We start from the raw sequence: 7,577 nt of genomic DNA on the forward strand, positions 1-7,577 counted from the left end.
CCGTGAGGTGCAGCACTCCTGATGTCCAATCCAATTCCGCTGCATTTTCATCAGTTTAAAAACCTTTGATCTGACAAAAATGCCACAAAATAAAGGGCATTGAAACGTTGCCATAATTTATGCCACTGTAAAGTGATTGGATTAGACATCTGTAGTGCTGCACCTCACGGACATTGTATGCATTTACTTTTGTGCGGGCACCCAATATAAGTATAATATGGTAAAGGGAGAGTCAGGGAGAGCTGATTTGTTTTAATATTATTATTATTAACATTTATTTATATGGCGCCACAAGGTTGCTGCAGCGCCTAACAAAGTACTAAACAAATTAGCAAAACAAGAAAACTGCAACTTACAGTACGAGACAATGCAGGATGGGTTCAGTAGGATTTACCGGCTTCCAGGAAGCGTACCATCAATATACCGACAGTGGCATCCAGCGCAAAGAGTCCCCTTGCGGGCTCGCTGTGGCCTCAGTGGCTCGCTGCACTCGCCACAGGTTCTATGCCCACTCTATGGGTGCAGTGGACACCCACAAGTGGGAATAGTCTTGTTGCACCAGTATTCCAGCTGCCAGCATTGCCACCTGTCAGGATTCCGGCGTCGGTACCTTGACTGTCGGGATCCCGACAGCCTGTAAATTAAACGTATACCTGCAGGACAAGTACACGGTATATTAAAATTGCTGCATCCAGGGACAGGACACTGAAATAATCGTTTGAGTGTCAGAAACCGAGGGTAAGGTGCTGTTATATGGAGTATGGAGAAGAAAATAGTCTAAGAAAGGGAAAAGCCCATGAGCGGAGAGGGTCCTGCTCGTGTGAGCTTACATTGGCCCTCATTCCGAGTTGTTCGCTCGCAAGCTGCTTTTAGCAGATTTACTCACGCCTACTGGGAGTGAATCTTAGCTTCTTAAAATTGCGAACGACGTATTCGCAATAATAAGAATTTACTTACCGATAATTCTATTTCTCGTAGTCCGTAGTGGATGCTGGGAACTCCGTAAGGACCATGGGGAATAGCGGCTCCGCAGGAGACTGGGCACATCTAAAGAAAGCTTTAGGATCACCTGGTGTGCACTGGCTCCTCCCCCTATGACCCTCCTCCAAGCCTCAGTTAGGATACTGTGCCCGGACGAGCGTACACAATAAGGAAGGATTTTGAATCCCGGGTAAGACTCATACCAGCCACACCAATCACACTGTACAACTTGTGATCTGAACCCAGTTAACAGCATGATAATAGAGGAGCCTCTAGAAAAGATGGCTCACTACAACAATAACCCGAATTTTTTGGTAACAATAATTATGTACCAGTATTGCAGACAATCCGCACTTGGAATGGGCGCCCAGCATCCACTACGGACTACGAGAAATAGAATTATCGGTAAGTAAATTCTTATTTTCTCTGACGTCCTAGTGGATGCTGGGAACTCCGTAAGGACCATGGGGATTATACCAAAGCTCCCAAACGGGCGGGAGAGTGCGGATGACTCTGCAGCACCGAATGAGAGAACTCCAGGTCCTCCTCAGCCAAGATATCAAATTTGTAGAATTTTACAAACGTATTTGCTCCTGACCAAGTAACTGCTCGGCAAAGTTGTAAAGCCGAGACCCCTCGGGCAGCTGCCCAAGATGAGCCCACCTTCCTTGTGGAGTGGGCATTTTAAGATTTTTGGCTGTGGCAGGCCTGCCACAGAATGTGCAAGCTGAATTGTACTACAAATCCAACGAGCAATCGTCTGCTTAGAAGCAGGAGCACCCAGTTTTTTGGGTGCATACAGGATAAACAGCGAGTCAGATTTTCTGACTCCAGCCGTCCTGGAAAGATGTATTTGCTTGACCACGTCAAGCAACTTGGAATCCTCCAAGTCCTTAGTAGCCGCAGGTACCACAATAGGTTGGTTCATGTGAAATGCAGAAACCACCTTAGGTAGAAAATTTGAGGACTAGTCCTCAATTCTGCCCTTTCAGAATGAAATATTAAGTAAGGGCTTTTATATGATAAAGCCGCCAATTCTGACACCCGCCTGGCTGAAACCAGGGCTAACTCGTCACTTCCATGTGAGATATTTTAAGTCCACAGTGGTGAGTGGTTCAAACCAATGTGACTTTAGGAAACTCAACACAACATTGAGATCCCCAAGGTGCCACTGGAGGCACAAAAGGAGACTGTATATGCAGTACCCCTTTTACAAATGTCTGAACTTCAGGCACTGAAGCCAGTTCTTTTTGGAAGAAAATCGACAGGGCCGAAATTTGAACCTTAATGGACCCTAATTTTAGGCCCATAGACAGTCCTGTTTGCAGGAAATGGAGGAAACGACCCAGTTGAAATTCCTCTGTAGGGGCCTTCTTGGCCTCACCCCACGCAACATATTTTCGCCAAATGCGGTGATAATGTCTTGCGGTTACGTCTTTCCTGGCCTTGACCAGGGTAGGGATCTTCAGGATCCGGCGTTCAACCGCCATGCCGTCAAACGCAGCCGCAGTAAGTCTTGGAACAGACAAGGCCCTTGCTGGAGCAGGTCCTTTCTTAGAGGTAGAGGCCACGGTTCGTCCGTGAGCATCTCTTGAAGTTCCGGATACCAAGTCCTTCTTGGCCAATCCGGAACCACGAGTATAGTTCTTACTCCTCTCCTTCTTATGATTCTCAGTACTTTTGGTATGAGGGGCAGAGGAGGGAACACATACACTGACTGGTACACCCACGGTGTTACCAGAGCGTCCACCGCTATTGCCTGAGGGTCCCTTGACCTGGCGCAATATCTGTCTAGTTTTTTGTTTAGACGGGACGCCATTATGTCCACCTTTTGTTTTTCCCAACGGTTTACAATCAGGTGGAAGACTTCTGGGTGAAGTCCCCACTCTCCCGGGTGAAGGTCGTGTCTGCTGAGGAAGTCTGCTTCCCAGTTGTCCACTCCCGGAATGAACACTGCTGACAGTGCTATCACATGATTTTCCGCCCAGCGAAAATCCTTGCAGCTTCTGCCATTGCCCTCCTGCTTCTCGTGCCGCCCTGTCTGTTTACGTGGGCGACTGACGTGATGTTGTCCGATTGGATCAATACCGCCTGACCCTGAAGCAGGGGTTTCGCTTGACTTAGGGCATTGTAAATGGCCCTTAGTTCCAGAATGTTTATATGAAGAGATGTCTCCAGGCTTGACCATAAGCCCTGGAAATTCCTTCCCTGTGTGACTGCTCCCCAGCCTCGCAGGCTGGCATCCGTGGCCACCAGGACCCAGTCCCGAATGCCGAATCTGCGGCCCTCTAGAAGATGAGCACTCTGCAACCACCACAGGAGGGATACCCTTGTCCCTGGTGACAGGGTTATCCGCTGAAGCATCTGAAGATGCGACCCGGACCATTTGTCCAGAAGGTTCCACTGTGCGTGGAATCTGCCGAATGGGATTGCTTCGTAGGAAGCCCCATTTTTACCCAGAACCCTTGTGCATTGATGCACTGAGACTTGGTTTGGTTTTAGGAGGTTCCTGACTAGCTCGGATAACTCCCTGGCTTTCTCCTCCGGGAGAAGCACCTTCTTTCTGGACTATGTCCAGAATCATCCCTAGGAACAGAAGACAAGTCGTCGGAAACAGCTGCGATTTTGGAATATTGAAAATCCAATCGTGCTGCCGCAACACTACCTGATATAGTGCTACACCGATCTCCAACTGTTCCCTGGATCTTACCCTTATCAGGGAATCGTCCAAGTAAAGGATAACTAAAATTCCCTTCCTTCGAAGGAATATCATCATTTCGGTCATTACTTCAGTAAAGACCCGGGGTGCCGTGGACCATCCCTACGGCAGCGTCCAAACTGATACAGTTCTGTACCATAACCTGAAATACCCTTGGTGAGAAGGGTAAATTTTGACATGAAGGTAAGCCTCCTTGATGTCCCGAGACATCATGTAGTCCCCTTCTTCCAGGTTTGCAATCACTGCTCTGAGTGACTCAATTTTGAATTTGAACCTCTGTATGCAAGTGTTCAAAGATTTTAGATTTTAGATTTTAAAATCGGTCTCACCGAGCCGTCTGGCTTCGGTACCACAATAGTGTGGAACAATACCCCGTTCCCTGTTGCAGGAGGGGTACCTTGATTATCACCTGCTGGGAATACAGCTTGTGAATGGCTTCCAAAACTGCCTCCCTGTCAGCGGGAGACGTCGGTAAAACAGACTTTTGGAAACGGCGAGGGGAATACGTCTCGAATTCCAATTTGTACCCCTGAAATATTATCTGAAGGATCCAGGGGTCTACTTGCGAGTGAGCCCACTGCGCACTGAAATTCATTGAGAACGGGACCCCACCGTGCCTGAATTTGTAAAGCCCTAGCGTCATACTGAGGGCTTGGCAGCGGCGGAAAAGGGTTTCTGTTCCTTGGAACTGGCTGATCTCTGCAGCCATTTTCCTCTCCCTCTGTCACGAGCAGAAAAGAGGAACCCTTTTGTCCGCTTGCCAACCAGGACTGCGCCTGATAATACGGCGTCTTATTTTGAGAGGCGACCTGGGGTACATCCCCTCTTTTAAGGCAATACTTCCAAATGCCGTTTGGAATCCGCATCACCTGACCACTTTACTGGAATAATTGGACAACGCACTTATACTTGATGCCAGTCGGCAAATATTCCGCTGTGCATCCTGCATATATAGAAATGCATCTTTTAATTGCTCTATAGGCAATAATATACTGTCCTTATCTAGGATATCATATTTCCAGTCAGGGAATCCGACCACGCCAACCCAGCACTGCACATCCAGGCTGAGGCGATTGCTGGTCGCAGTATAACACCAGTATGTGTGTAAATACATTTTAGGATACGCTCCTGCTTTCTATCAGCAGGATCCTTAAGGGCGGCCATCTCAGGAGAGGGTAGAGCCCTTGTTTTTACAAGCGTGTGAGCGCTTTATCCACCCTAGGGGGTGTTTCCCAACGCACCCTAACCTCTGGCGGGAAAAGGTATACTGCCAATAACTTTTTAGAAAATATCAATTGTTATCGGGGGGAAACCCACGCATCATCACACACCTCATTTTATTTCTCAGATTCAGGAAAACTACAGGAAGTTTTTCCTCACCAAACATAATACCCCTTTTTTTTTTTTTGGTGGTATTCATATTATCAGAAAAGTGTAAACTTTTTCCATTGCCTCAATCATGCAATGTGTGGCCCTATTGGAAATCACGGTTGTCTCTTCACCGTCGACACAGGAGTCAGTACCCCTGTCGGCGTCTGTATCTGAGGTAACGGGCGCTTTAGGGCCCCTGTATGAGACGTCTGGACATGCACAAGCTGAGTAGCCGGCTGTCTCATGTCAACCACTGTCTTTTATACAAAGCTGACACTGTCACGCAATTTCAACAGTACATCCACTCAGGTGTCGACCCCCTAGGGGGTGACAACACAATATCAGACAGACACTCTACTCCGTCTCCTCATCATTTTTCTCCTTATACATGTCGACACCAACGTACCGACACACAGCACACACACAGGGAATGCTCTGATAGAGGACAGGACCCCACTAGCCCTTTGGGGAGACAGAGGGAGAGTTTGCCAGCACACACCAGAGCGCTATATATATATATACAGGGATAACCTTATATAAGTGTTTTTCCCTTTATAGCTGCTGTATTGTTATATACTGCGCCTAATTTGTGCCCCCCTCTCTTTTTTAACCCCTTTCTGTAGTGTAGTGACTGCAGGGGAGAGCCAGGGAGCTTCCCTCCAACTGAGCTGTGAGGGAAAATGGCGCCAGTGTGCTGAGGAGATAGGCTCCGCCCCTTTCTCGGCGTCCTTATCATCCTTTTTCTGTATGTTTTGGCAGGGGTTAAATGCATCCATATAGCCCAGGAGTTATATGTGATGCATTTATTTTAGCCATATAAGGTTTTTTAATCGATTTATTGCGTCTCAGGGCGCTGCCCCCCCCAGCGCCCTGCACCCTCAGTGACCGGAGTGTGAAGTGTGCTGAGAGCAATGGCGCACAGCTGCGTGCTGTGCGCTACCTTATCTGAAGACAGGATCGTCTTCTGCCGCCGATTTTTCCGGACCTCTTCGCTCTTCTGGCTCTGTAAGGGGGACGGCGGCGCGGCTCCGGTGACCCATCCAGGCTGAACCTGTGATCGTCCCTCTGGAGCTAATGTCCAGTAGCCTAAGAAGCCCAATCCACTCTGCACGCAGGTGAGTTCGCTTCTTCTCCCCTTAGTCCCTCGATGCAGTGAGCCTGTTGCCAGCAGGTCTCACTGAAAATAATAAACCTAAACTAAAACTTTCACAGAGAGCTCAGGAGAGCCCCTAGTGTGCACCCTTCTCGTCGGGCACAGAAATCTAACTGAGGCTTGGAGGAGGGTCATAGGGGGAGGAGCCAGTGCACACCAGGTGATCCTAAAGCTTTCTTTAGATGTGCCCAGTCTCCTGCGGAGCCGCTATTCCCCATGGTCCTTACGGAGTTCCCAGCATCCACTAGGACGTCAGAGAAATTGCGATTACACCTCTCTTAGCAGTTTCTGAGTAGCTCCAGACTTACTCGGCATCTGCGATCAGTTCAGTGCTTGTCGTTCCTGGTTTGACGTCACAAACACACCCAGCGTTCGCCCAGACACTCCTCCGTTTCTCCAGCCACTCCCGCGTTTTTCCCAGAAACGGTAGCATTTTTCCGCACACACCCATAAAACGGCCAGTTTCCGCCCAGTAACACCCACTTCCTGTCAATCACACTACGATCACCAGAACGATGAAAAAGCCGTGAGTAAAATTTCTAACTGCATAGCAAATTTACTTGGCGCAGTCGCACTGCGGACATTGCGCATGCGCACTAAGCGGAAAATCGCTGCGATGCGAAAAAAAATACCGAGCGAACAACTCGGAATAACCCCCATTGTGAAGAGGGGCAGACAGATAGGGGTGACACAGATAGGGATGGTAGAAGGAAGCCACGTAGCAGAGGGTTCAGATGAGAAATGGTGTAGAACTGAGCATGTAACAGAGGGATAGGATGAGAGATGGCTGGGTTTGATGAAGACGTGGGTCTTGAGAGCCATATATACAGTGTGACATTTTACAATCAGTATTACATACATTTCTAAAGAAACTTTGTGGCCTTGGAATTGGAAAGAGAATTTATATTTGATATATATGTATATAAGGAAGTAAATACCTACCAGTCTAATAGATGTGTCGCAGATGTCTAGTAGTCTGTAGCTTTCAGTTTCATTTTACTTACTGGGCAGGGCAACAAGGAAGTGATAGAATATAAACTGTGGGGAGTGTCAGTGATTTACATGTGTAGATCTATGGCCCTGATTCACATGTGATTGGAGTTGCTATCACTGCTGCTTTCTTGAAAGTAGTGAAACTACTTATGCAGCAGCACAATCAGTCGCTCCTGAGTCCTATGTCATGACTAGATTTATAAAATGACTAAAATAGATTGGAAAAAAGATTAACCCTTTGACTGATTTCAATAAATGTATGAACTGCATAAAAGACCAGGGGCCTTATTCAGGTTTGTTACCAAATAATAAAAGCACACTAATGGGCAAAACCATGGCCCTCATTCCGAGTTGTTCGCT

The 7,577-nt window shown here is 47.7% G+C and overlaps 1 protein-coding gene across 2 annotated transcripts in view; it reads right to left on the minus strand.

The window, feature by feature from the left end:
• Nucleotides 1-7,272, minus strand: part of CALCOCO2 (calcium binding and coiled-coil domain 2) — a 171,878-nt gene extending 164,606 nt beyond the window's left edge. The window contains exon 1 of one of the 2 annotated variants that reach the window (XM_063959598.1): nt 7,167-7,272. The gene's annotated coding sequence lies outside the window, so the exon portion shown is untranslated. The remainder of the gene's footprint in view (nt 1-7,166) is intronic. The other variant, XM_063959599.1, reaches the window with a different exon arrangement.
• Nucleotides 7,273-7,577: the final 305 nt, after the last annotated feature.

The sequence above is a fragment of the Pseudophryne corroboree genome, chromosome 3 (genome assembly GCF_028390025.1).
Source record: "Pseudophryne corroboree isolate aPseCor3 chromosome 3, aPseCor3.hap2, whole genome shotgun sequence".
Lineage (NCBI taxonomy): Eukaryota > Metazoa > Chordata > Amphibia > Anura > Myobatrachidae > Pseudophryne > Pseudophryne corroboree.